The following is a 13,700-nucleotide window of genomic DNA, read 5'->3' as shown; positions in this document are numbered from 1 at the left end:
GACTAGGGTATAGAGGTTAGACCTAACCACTGAACAAAAGCAGTCTATTCAGAGCAGCTGATCGCTGTGTCCAACCTGTGCAGTGTTCTAGGGCAAATTACTTCATAATTGTGTGCCTCATTTTCCTTATTTGGAAAAATAGGCATGTCAATGCTTTCTTCACAGGGTTATGAGGAAGTGAAATAAGATATGTGACACTATTTGGTATATCTTAGGCACTCAAAGATGTCAGCTGACTCAACTCTTCTTTCTCTGAACACTTACACAAATGTTTATATTTCTCTCAAGGCATAATTTACTTCCTACTTGCCCTGTAGTCATTTCTACATGCATTCTATCTCCTGCACTAGTGTGTAAGCTCACTGAGAGCAGGATATATGTCTGATTCACAAGTATCTTCTTTAGTTGGAATTTAGTCAATGTTTATTTGGATGGCTATTTTAAAACTAGAAAAGACCACTGAAAGACAATGTAGTGCATAATAATCAGGTAAGTAAAGGTAGGAGATGGAGATGTTCAAGGCAGGAGATATCTGGACATTCAATCCAGTAGAGAAAGAGCCAGAAAGTCCTTAAAAGTGACAGAGGGACCCAGCAAATGGACTGTGTTCATGGAACCAAGCAAGCCACTAGAGAGGGGCAACAGACTGGGTCTTAAGTTTGCTGCTCGAATCTAGGTGAACCAATAAAAACTTGAACAACAACAAAAAATGGACAACTAAAAAATCAAGTTACTCCGGGAAATGGGGAGAAAATAAGTGAACATATACATGATTTTAATGTTAGTAAAAAATAAATGCTTTGCAGAAGTAATAACTGTGAGGTGCCTTTTAGCGCAGTAGGTAGTACGTCAGTTTCATAGAAGCAATGACCGTGGTTCTAGAGTTAGTGAATTCTAGGTTTGACTTCAGTCAGTTAATAGCTATTTAATTGTGGGCAAATTATATAATTTCTCATGTATAAGATATACAGGATAATAGTATCCACTCGAGGGGAATAGTGAAGGGATTTTAAATAAGATAATTTATGATAAAGCACTTAGCACAGTGGCAGCAATATAGTAAGTACCCAACAAATGCCAGTTTTAACAATAATAATACTTATCATTACTACTTTCATTTTATAAATGAAAAATACAGAATCTGGGAAGATAAAGTAATTTTTCCAAAGTCATATAGAATTTAGCCCAGGTTGGACAGCCAGCAAAGCCCACATTGTTAAGAATGAGAGTAGAAGCAGGATGTTTGAACACATGAACAAAACAAAAGTAAATTCTTCTCTTCTTTTTTTTTGGCTTTTTAGGGCTGCACTCGCAGCACATGGAGGTCCCCAGGCTAGGGATATAATTGGAGCTATAGCTGCCAGCCTACGCCACAGCCACAGCAATGCCAGATCCGAGCCACGTCTGCAACCTACACCACAGCTCACGGCAACGCCGCATCCTTAACCCACTGAGCAAGGCCAGGGATTGAACCCGCAACCTCATAGTTCCTAGTCAGATTCATTTCCACTGTGCCACGATGGGAACTCCAAAAAAAAAGGAAATTTTAGAAGGGCTGACCTTGGTAGTGTATATTCCTTTGAACCACTCTAACTTGACATAAAGATTAGTCTCATGGTCAGCAGAAGGGTGGCTTGAACCTGAGGGCTCTGGTCCCTTACCCAACCATGGGGGTTGGAAAGATGTATAAATATGGAGTTATTTTGGTCACTTTGATCTCCCTTAAATGTTACTGATAATCTAGAAATATATCAGTCAGGAAAATATCAATATAATTGATAACAATTTATTGTTAGGAGGTGGAATGTTGAAGTGAATAAGAGCATGGCCCTTGCATTAATACAGGCATGGTTTAAATTTCTGGCTCTTCCACTTACTAATTCAAACTATAAATGTGTCATCTAACATCTTTAGGGTTCAGTTTCCTCATCGACAATATTAAAAATATGTACAATAATTTTGCATTATTTTTAATATTGTACAATATTAAAAATATGTACAATATAAGTTAGTTTTGAAAGCACTTAGCGTACCCTTTTATGAATTTTGCATTATTTTTATTTTGCAACATATTAAATGTAAATTAAAATAAGAATAGCTTTGGTCAACGATAAGTATTTGTAAGTGTTTTGTCACCTTTTTAACTCACTAACTTATGGAACACAAATTCCATACTATGGATAATTCAAGAGGGGAGAGTTAATTTAAAATTTTTAAATAACTTTAAAAAGTGTGTAAAATATACAATACGGCAAAAAACTCAAATTCTCAAATGGAGGAAATTTTTTTTAAATATTGATTTTATGTAAGAATGGGAATCTATCCCTCAGATATAAACTAAACTTTATTTTTAAAGTAGCCAGTCAAAATTTGCAATGAGTAATGAATTTGTTGGGTACTGAATGATATAATGATAGTTATGGTAATGGCATAGATAAGTAAATAAACTTGGTATCATTTTTGACAAGACAATGAAGTCTGAAAACATAGGATAAGAAAAAATAAGAAGCAAATAAGACTATATTAATTTTATCCAATACTATCAAATGTCAGCATTATACTAGATACTATTATGTAATATCTGCATTAGTTAAAGAATACCACATGCTTCAAGAAATAACCCCCAAATCTCAAGAGCTTACCCAATCAATGTTTCTTTCTCTCTTATGCAGAGTCTTGGTCAGGAGGTTCTCCTCCACGTGGTAATCCATGGATCCAGTCTCCAACCAACTCATGGCTGTATATCTGTCTGGCTGGTAAACAAAAAGAAAGAACATGCAGAATGGTAAGGAAAAATTAGCAGCACAGGCCTAGAAATGTAGCCCAATATACTGTCCAGAGATAATCAAATATCTCCACCCATATGCAATTATATTGAAATAAGAATATGCAGTATCATGTAATTAATATACCTATATGCAGAATTAAGAATTTTACATTATTAAATATTGAATATAAATTCTTGAAAATTGGACTGAGAGTCCTCCAGAAATATAGAGAAAGTGGTAATATACTAAAAAGTATGGAAAAATGCTAAGTGGAATGTAGAATGAATTCAGAAGCTTCAATGTCCATCTAATGGGACATCTAAAAAGACAAAAAAGAAGAATTTAAAGAGAAAATATAATGCTTAGGGATTTCTCCAAGCTGAAAATATTCACTATATTCTAGATTGAAACAACCAAAAATTAATAGAATATACTGAAAATAAGGATAAAGTTCTCAAATATTTAAATGTATTATGAGGATTCAAGAGGCAACTGTGAACCCAAAACTATACTGCAAAGCAGGATTTTAAAACCATTCATTCCCTGGCACATAGAAGTGTAATTCCAGACAAAAGATACAGAGAAAAGCCAGATTACTTATAATAGGTTAAAAAAAATTGACATCAAGCTTCTAATCAGAAGTATTTGAAATAAAAACTATGTGAAGAGAGCTAAAAATTAAAAGAGATAAAAAGAAAAAACTTTTAACATAGAATTGTATATATTATTAAAGAGTAAGAGAAAAAAAACATTTTCATATTTACAAGAACTCATAAGCATTACCATTAAGGAAGACATTGTGAAAAGCTAATAAAACATATATTCCAACAAAAAAAGAAAATAAAACTAGAAATGAGGAATGGGGTACAAGAAGTAATGGTAAAGACAGCAAAACAAAAAATCAGACACTCATTGTTAAATGTAAGTAATTTTTGTAAAATACCATGCTTGTAAAAATCTGGAACTAAAATTCCAAATAGTAGCTGCATTAGAAATTGAAAATGATAAGGGGAAAGAGTGGACAATAATGAGACCATGCTGAGTTTTTTGTGTTATGTGCTCTAGAGTTATAGTTATATATATTTTTATTAGAAAATTATAAGAAGTTAAATATTTGAAACTTTAAGAGCAATTTGAAGAATAGAAAATTAATAGAAAATTAAAGTTTGAAAATACAAAATGAAAAGAAATAAACAAATTCAATAAATTCAACAAAAGGCCAAAAAGGGAGGAAGGATAAAATATAGAAAGTATAGAATACACAGAAAAAATAATTGGCATTGCCAAAATTAAATTAAAATCATAGTATATGAACCTTAGGGGAAGGTTCAAAATCTCCCCCTAAATCCTCAAAATGCCTTTAAATATCTGAGTGCTTTATTTGTACCTATTGTCAATATACTCTATTAATCCTTAATTATTCAAGTCATTAATTTCTGAAGAGCTTTGGCAGTTGTTTTCAGTTGTGATTTCAGTTTATCTTTGCAGCTTGTGACATTGAGAGGAAGACCAAAATAAGAGACACTAGTGTAAAGCAGAGAGGGATTTGGGGAGGTAGGAGACCAATAACATAACTCTCTTTTTTTTTAAGTTTTATCGAGATACAATCAACATACAATACCATATAAATTGAAGCTACACAACATAATGAATTGATAGATGTATATATTGCTAAATTATTAGCACCACCTATCTTTCTCAAACTCTTCCAAAAATGTGAAGGGGACATTTACAAGGCCAGCATTACTCTGATACCAAAGTCAGATGAGGACACAACAGGAAAACAAAACAAAACAACTCCAAGCCAATATCCCTCATGTATATAGATGCAAAAATTCTCAACAAAATACTAGCAAATCGAATTCAATGGTACATTTTACTAGATTAAGTAGGATTCATCTCTGGGATGCAAGGATGGTTCAGTGCATGCAAATCGGTAAATGGGATATACCACATTAATAGAACAAAAGAAAAAAAAGTCATATGATCATCTAATAGATGCAGAAAAGGCATTTGACCAAAGTCAACATCCTTTCAAGATAAAAATCTCTCAACAAATTGGATATAGAAAAAACATACTTCAACATAGTAAAGGCGATATATATATATAACCCTTTATTCATTAGCAGATATTTTCATGTTGCAATGACTTATTTTCTTATAGAATAACCAAAGAGGGGATTCTGATGATCAACACTCGGATAACTAAGACTCAGTATACTTGGTTACTGTTGGCACATTTATTTATTCATTTATTTATTTTGCTTTTTTTTTAGGGCCACACCCACAGCATTTGGAAGTTCCCAGCCCAGGGGTCGAATTGGAGCTGCAGCTGCCGGCCTACACCACAGCCACAGCAATTCAGGATCTGAGCTGCATCTGCAACCTACATCACAGCTCACAGCAACGCTAGATCCTTAACCCACTGAGTGAGGCCAGGGATCAAACCTACATCCTCATGGATACTAGACGGGTTCTTAACCTGCTGAGCCACAACGGGAACTACTGTTGGCACATTTATATGCTGGTAAAGGCATAGTATAGCATCTTGAAGGACATCTACCAATTAGATGTATGATAATACTAATAGGGTAGATATCTGTGTCAATCCAGGTCAGTTTTGATTTATCTCCCCATCATGGGTCTCATTTTCCTACCTCTTTGCATTCCTCCTAAATTTTGATTGGATTATAGACTTTTCGATTTTTACCTAGTTGGGTGCTAGATATTCTTGTATGCCTAAAATATTCTTCAGTTTTGTTCTAGGATGCCATTAAGTTCTTAGGTTAGTTTGTTTCTTTCAGATATTCCTTTTAAGATTTGTTTGGCAGGACCAGGGCAGTGGTCAGTCTAGGGCTGATTATTGCTCCCTACAAGACAAGTCTTTCCTGTGTATTCTACTTAATTCCCCATGAGTCAGAAGGTATGTCTCGTGGAAACAGACATGATTCCCAACCCTGTGTGTTCTATCAGAGGACTTTTACCTCCCATGTGAAATATACCAATTCACCTTTAATGATAGAGTTAGAACTTTTATCTGTTCTACTTCTTCCTTCCTTCTCAGTCTTGATTCCTTTTTATCTTTTAGCCCTTTTAACTTGCTTTCACATTTGAAAAAGATTTACTTCACTCAGCTTATTTTCCCACCTCTTGAGAATCTTTGAATGTACTTGGTATCTTTATATTAAATACTGGTAACAATTGAAGAGTTTATTTAGCCTGCCTTTTTTCCTAATCCATTAATAATTGCCTAGTAGGCCCATAAAACTGAGAAGCAAGAGATTGAATAGCACATTCTTATTTGTCTTATCCATAGAGAAATAAATCTACTTGTAAGATTTAATCCTATAATCCATTTAAAAAAAAAAACTGGTCCAAGTGTCACTGCCTTCCAACTGAGAAGTCAAGCTTTCAGTTTAGGAAGATAATGCACCATCTTTCATGAGAAAATTTTTTTTGCACTTTTGGGTTTTTAAGAGTATTCTCAATAAATATCAATTTAAAGCACACTTAATGTCAGATTCTACAGGTCAACCAGGAAGAGTTATTCATTCCAGGTTCATGTTATATAAGCTTTTAGATGATATGCATGTGTGTGTGTGTGTGTGTGTTGGATATTATTTACAGAGGAAACAAAACAATTATAACAGGAACCTTCCTTTTTGATGGGTAGATGGATCAATGAATGGCTAGTGACAGAAAGGACTATAAATTTCCTTAGTGCAAAAGTAGTACACAGCAAAGTCTATATAGATTTACATCAATCAAGATATTGATTAAAAACTAAAAAAATTTAGTTTTTACCATAATCTTTAGTATTGACTGAAATGGTCAACTCTCACTTTTCTGGGGCTGGAATATTTACCATTTGTCAGGCCAAGGAACAGGCCTGAAAACCAGTGACCCTATTAATAATGATAGGTAAAAAGCATGGATTCTGGAAACAAAGAGTTCTTTGAGACCGGGCTAGATGTCAAAATAAGTTTAAAACAAGAGACCTGAGAAATCAAAAAAGAACCTAAAATCACATGTTGGAGTCCTGCAAGAGACAGAAGAATAATGAGGAGACTTGAAGGAAATGTTTAAAATTCATTTCCCCAGAGAATCATGGTGAAACCGTGGGAAAGAGGGGAAAGAGTAAATCTTTCCATGAAGGAAGTCTCTTTCTTTTTCTTTTTTTTTTTCCCTTTTTTTTTTTTTTTTTAAAGCTGCTCCTGCAGCATGTGGGGTTTCCTGGGCCAGGGACTGAACCAAAGCCACAGCTATAACCAGAGCCATAAGCGGTGACAACGCCAGATCTTTAACCTGCTAAGCCATAAGGGAACTCCCTGAAGACAGTGTTTAAATCATGGATATACATTTACCTGAACTGATTTGAAAGCAATTCTACTGAGAACCGAGAAAGCTTAACTGGGAAACATTTATAGTATTTTTATGTACTCATCTTGCCTTTATATTTTTATTGAGGTATAATGGCAAACAATATTATATTGGTTTCAGGTATACAACATAATGATTTGACAATTATATTTATTGCAAAATGATCACCACAATAAGTCTAGTTATCATCTGTCACCATACAGTTACAAATTTTTAATTTTGTGATAAGAACCTTTACGATCTATTTTCTCAGCAACTTTCAAATATGTAATACAGTATTATTAACTTAATAACCATGCTACACATCATATCCTTTTAACTTATTTTATAATTGGAAGTTGGTTACAATATTTTATTTTATTTATTTATTTATTTATTTATTTTTTGGCTTTCTGCCTTTTCTAGGGCCGTGCCCACGGCATATGGAGGTTCCCAGGCTAGGGGTCTAATCGGAGCTGTAGCCGCCGGCCTACGCCAGAGCCACAGCAACATGGGATCCGAGCCGCGTCTGCGACATGCACCACAGCTCACGGCAACGCCGGATCCTTAACCCACTGAGCAAGGTCAGGGATCGAACCCGCAACCTCATGGTTCCCAGTCGGATTCGTTAACTCCATTACAATATTTTAAATCTTACAAGTCTAAGTCACAAGTCGGAGGTGGAAAATTTATTTTATTTTACTTTAATTTTTTTCAACAAGAACTTCTTAATGGTTTTAAGTGAACCAATCTGTTCAGCAGAGTCCATAAAAGGGAGGCAGCTCATGAAGTAAGAAACTTTCTTTCCTTCATAAATGCAGCACTGGATCAATAGCTGTATTTCATATGGGTTTAAGTTAAGGCCATGTAAAATGAATTAATTCTATATTGTTTCCACTCCAAAGATGACACTGCTGGCACACCATCTCTAGGCACGCACATTTCTAAGACACTCATCACACAAATTTCAAGTTACGCACACCTACATATGACTGTACTGTCCACCAAAACCACTAGAAATATTAGTACTAGGTTTCCCTCTGAGTTGTTCAAATAGTAAGGGCGTGACCCAGTCCACCTCTACTCTCTTATACGTAATCCCCCTAGTGACCACGGCACACTGTTCTAAAGGGAATACCCAAATGTAGTCAGAAGGTATAAGAGAATTGGATTAATTGGTTCACAAGGGCAATTAATTCGAAACAAATCAAATTAAAGCCTTTAGAATTGCAATGGCTAAAGATTTTAATCATGATCAGTGAGGTGGTCTATTTCTAAGATGCCAATTTAACCCTAATAGTTTAATCTCTCCAAAAAAAAAGAGGGTAATCTCTCAAAAAGAGTGCAAAAAAGATGGCCAAATAGAATATAATCTCTGGGTATATGTATGATTGTGTGACCTTGTGTATGTGTAGCTTAGAAAGGGGACATGAGACATAAAGCATGCTTTAACATTGCCATCTTGATCACATAAGTTTTAGGTTGAGGGTTAGTTTCCATATATATTTAAATTATTCAAAGGAAGGTCTTATAAAAAGGATTGTGTAGTCAAAAGGAATTCCTGCTGCTTATATTAAAATGCTTATTATGCTTCTCTACAATACTTCCAGGGGCATTTTTATTTGTTTCTTGGTAAAATGTCTCTAAGAGGGTGAGAAACTATTACCATTGTACAAATATTTGTTTCACAGCTGTGAAGAAAGTATAATGAGAGAGAAGTACAACAAACAGAATAAATAGGATCATACATGAAACTCTGAAATATATTGCCACCATAAGTAAAATATGTATTCAACGATTCCATAATTACCATGATTGAAAAGGTAATATACATAGAAAGCTTTAAAAGCCTATTGTATACTCTCCAGTATAAGTTAACTTAGATAATACAAAATTACTCACTTTTTCAATAGAAAATTACAGGAAATTTTGTTTATGAGTATCGTATTTCTTCTTTGTTGTTATACATATACATTGCTACAAATTGAAAACTTTGAAAGAATATATTTCCCACTCAGTAGGAACACTGTTAAAGTGGCATTAGCCACTTCATTTTTAATCAACTATTGGTAGAACTAGTATTAGAGAAGCCCAATAATACCGATAATTATAAAAAGCAGAATGATACAGTGCTCACCCCCAGGACACACACAGCTACATGCATTCTACCAAAACTCTGAGCAATAGTAGTGGTAGGTCTCCTAGCAAGATGTTGGCTGGCTCAGGTTATTCCGATGAACGTACTTCCATTTCTAGCACACGGTAGTAAAATTTCACATGCCCAGTATTCTATTCTCTGCCCCAGTCTCCAGAGGAGATGTTCCCTAAGCTTCCTTTCTTGTCTATGGAGATTTCTCTCAACAAATGTGAAAAACTACCTACTTTGATTCACCAAGTAAATATACCTGCATCTCGCCATCAACTTTATCACTTCTCGTTTGCATTCAATACTTCAGAGGTGGCTTGAACAGCAGTTATGATCTGCCAATTGAAATTTTCTAGAGGCCTAAATATTGTTTCTAACAATAATAATAGCTAAGGTTTATTGGCAATTTCTATCTGCCAAACACTTTGCTAAGTGTTCCACACACTTTATCAACCAAATTTAAGACAAAAACAGAAGATTTGGAAGATGGAATTCTTTATTCAAAATCACCCAGATAATAAAGGTGGAGCTGGAATTCGAATACTTTGTATGCCCTACTCAAGAAAACAAGCACTTAATCACATCTTCATTGCTTATTGTCCAAGTGCAACTACAGATATACTGGTTGTTAGCCAATTCCTCATGGCCTGAGGCAAAACAGAACATATTGATGATGGCTCAGAAAATTCTAGAATCATTAGAGTTCCTGTCATGGCATGGCAGAAACGAATCCAACTAGGAACCATGATGTTGCGGGTTCAATCCCTGGCCTTGCTCAGTGGGTCAAGGATTTGGCATTGCCATGAGCTGTGGTGTAGGTTGAAGATATGCCTCAGATCCCATGTTGCTGTGGCTATGGCATAGGCTGGCAACTGTAGCTCTGATTAGACCCCTAGTCTGGGAACCTCCACATGCTGTGGGTGCAGCTCTAAAAAGCAAACAAAACAAATTTCTAGAATCACAGAATACCCTAGGACCTAATTGGTCACTATAGACTTCGAGCAAGAGATCTTTAACCTTCCATAGGTGGCACATGTAAGAGGTAAAAAATTCAGGTAAAGTGACTTGTGCCAACAAGAATAATACTTAAGGATCCTTGACAGACATTTTGTCCAGTTTGTGGCTCATTGGGCATATGATGACGGTGCTTGGTCCCAGTCTCAATCCTGAGTTTAGTATATGTCTGTGTAAAGTCAGGGAGCACAATATTCTTAGACAACTCTAGACATTCAGATCACTGATATGCCTTCTTACATCTAAGGGTTTTTTTGTTTTAGGGCCACACTCATGGCATATATAAGTTCCCAGGGCAGGGGTTGAATCAGAGCGGCAGCTGCCAGCCTACACCACAGTCACAGCGATGCCAGATCTGAGCCACGTCTGCAGCCTACACCACAGCTCATCCTTAACCCACTGAATGAGGCCAGGTATCAAACCCACATCCTCATGGATACTAGTTGGGTTCGTTACCACTGAGCCACAATGGGAACTCCTAAGTATTTAGAATATCTGGTATTGATACAAGTTTAAGACCTACATCACTCATCTGCCTAACTTTAAACTCTTTGTAATATATTGGCTATATTTTTGAATATGTAAAAGATTCCATTTTTGTATATTACAATAAAATCCTTACTTCTTTACTTAGAAAAAAATAACTTCTTTGTGGAAGCACTAGTAAAACTCAATTTGATATGCTTCTGGAGCTTTCTTGAAGATGTTGGGATATAGAAGAAATATCTCAGTGAATTGTTTCCCACATCTGAAGCTGCACCTAAATAAAATGAGCTATTCTTAGTGATTAATCTTGCCATCCTCACAATGTAGCGATCAGGTGTGGCTAGTCAAAGAAGATACAATTGTGTACCTATAGAACGTTTTTACTCAGAGCACAAAAATGTCACCTATTACAGATTTTGAATTCTATACAATAGAATTTAGTATATTAGAAAGTTTCTTAAAATTGAGCAACTCAGAAAACTGTGAAGACTTTCCTACATCACATCTCTCACAGAATATAAATGGAACAGAGATATTGGTGACAAAAGTCAATTTTATTTTCCTACAGGTTCACCAGCATTATCTTTGTTTAGAGTCCACTAGCAAGACTAGACGTTTGTTGCTATTCCAGTCATTTTCCATGTTCTGATGAGGAACTTTATTCATGGTTTCTGTATTGCTAAAACTTAATCACTTAATCTTCTATCGGGACCCAAGAAGGCACAAAGTAAATAATGCTTTACCGAACAACTACTGGAAAGTTAATGAAAATGTGAGGGAGGAAAGGAAAAGAGCAGGACCCCACAGAGAAAAAAACAGAGTTGCATTTCTTACATTTAGTCCTGATATATCATGAAAACTAATGATAGAACTCCCATGAGCTGCATGCAAATCAGAGCATTAATCTCAAGCAAAATGGTTTATGTTATAGGAACCCACAAACAGATCTCCTTCAACTGCAGTAAATCAAACATGGTGGGTAGTTTCCGTTTGACTGATGAGTACACATGTCACTGGCAGGAGGGCAGTGACATATGGAAGAGCAATAAATATTTTTTCTGACACTCCAGCAGCCCTTGTTCAATGACACTAAAGGAAGATAGAAGACTTCAGGAGAAAATGCAAGCCTATCTCTATTAGCTGTGGTGCAACGGCCGAAGCAGCAACTCCAAGGTGATTTGGTGTTCTGCAGTGTAACTTGAACATTTAGTCTTAAACAAATGAATAGCCTGAAAGCAGAGAATCAATAGTTCTCTGAGAACAGTGTTTGCATTTTCCTTCCGATTATGGCATTCTCCCAATAACTTAGATTTCCTTTAATGACAGTGATCTTGGGCAGCTTCAGATGCTCTGACCCAGTGCCCAACCAGATCTTATTAAAACTTTTGTTATTTGTGTACACTACAGTTTATGTGCTATCTGCATAATGTCCCTTTTCCTGGTAGGAAGAAAATCACAGACAAATGCGTTAGAATGTATTATGTTATAATTCATGTCTAAGAAATTTTGAGGTATTTGGTTCTAAAACACCTTGTACTAATTTCTCAGTTATCCCAGTACTTCCTCAAACCTCCTTAAATGTTATGATTTTGGTCCCTACCAAGCATGGTTATCAATGACTCTGTGATTTCTTCTAATAGGCAAAATGCAATAGGTATATTAAAATATAAGCCTAAGTCATTTACAGCTTGACTTGTATGGCTTTTGATTCCTTTTGAACACCTGTCGACACGTACCAGTGGACACCCTGAATCTCAAGTGGTGAGAATAGCACATGGTTCAAGTGGACCTCTGCCAACTCTGCTGCCAGAGTCCCAGTACAGTGGATGGTTAAAACCACATATGGTTCAACCAGATTCTATGGGGCAGAATGGGAAAGACAGACTTCTGGGCCTGTCATAGAACAAAGATCCAACCAGACAGCCATTTTCAGGGCTGCCAAGAGTATTATTCAGAGAGATGTGCACAGCAATAAGAGACAGGCAAGTTACCCATTTTGAGATCCAAGAAAACGAAGTTTGTCAGCTATGCACCCCATGCCATGGTAATAGGTAAGCTCTTTGGTCGCATTTTCAAGGAGATGTGTTTGCTTGCTTTAGCCTCTATTCCAATCTCCTGATTGCAATTTAAGAGAAATGAAAAAATCTAGCTGGCCTCATATTTATTCAATTTTTTTTTTTTTTTTTAGGGCCATACTCATGGCATATGGAGGTTCCCAGGCTGGGGTCTAATTGGAGCTACAGCTGCTGGCCTACACCACAGTCACAGCAATGCCAGATTCAAGCCACATTTGCATCATACACCACAGCTCATGGCAATGCAGGATCCTGAACCCACTGAGCGAGGCCAGGGATTGAACCCGCAACGTCATGGTTCCTAGTCAGATTCATTTCCACTGAGCCACAATAGGACCTCCTTCATTCAAAATTTGATGCTTAAAAGGTAGGAAAATAGTGGAGTATTGTCCAATATAAAAAGAATAAATTGGACTTAAAATTTTCTTTTACCACCAATTTATTTTATGACCTTGGGTAAATCACTTATTTATAAGTATTTATTTTTAATGTCTTAGTTGTGCTAAATTAAACTTATGGCTGTTTCAGCTCTTTAATCCTGGCTTTCTTTTTTGTTTGTTTGGTTTTTTTCTTTCTTTTTTTTTTCTTCTTTTTAGGGCCACACTCACAGCATATGGAGGTTCCCAGGCTAGGGGTCGAATCAGAACTATAGCCACCAGCCTATACCACAGCCAGAGAAATACCAGATTCGAGCCGTGTCTACAACCTACACCACAGCTTATGGCAACACCAGATCCTTGACCCGCTGAGTGAGGCCAGCAATCGAACCCACAACCTCATGGTTCCTAGTTGGATTCATTTCCGCTGCACCACGATGGGAACTCCAATCCTGACTTTCTATTTCTACTAATT

At 36.1% G+C, this 13,700-nt stretch overlaps 1 long non-coding RNA gene across 3 annotated transcripts in view; it reads left to right on the top strand.

The window, feature by feature from the left end:
• The window catches only part of LOC110257722, a 177,683-nt gene extending 164,759 nt beyond the window's left edge, over positions 1 to 12,924 (top strand). For 2 of the 3 annotated variants that reach the window (XR_002340651.1, XR_002340650.1), the window contains 2 exons: positions 2,673 to 2,785; positions 11,844 to 12,924. This is a non-coding gene — a long non-coding RNA (uncharacterized LOC110257722). The other variant, XR_002340652.1, reaches the window with a different exon arrangement.

Source organism: Sus scrofa, chromosome X, assembly GCF_000003025.6.
Source record: "Sus scrofa isolate TJ Tabasco breed Duroc chromosome X, Sscrofa11.1, whole genome shotgun sequence".
NCBI lineage: Eukaryota > Metazoa > Chordata > Mammalia > Artiodactyla > Suidae > Sus > Sus scrofa.
The sequence above is the reverse complement of the archived record's forward strand: the minus strand, read 5'-3'. Positions and strand labels throughout refer to the sequence as shown.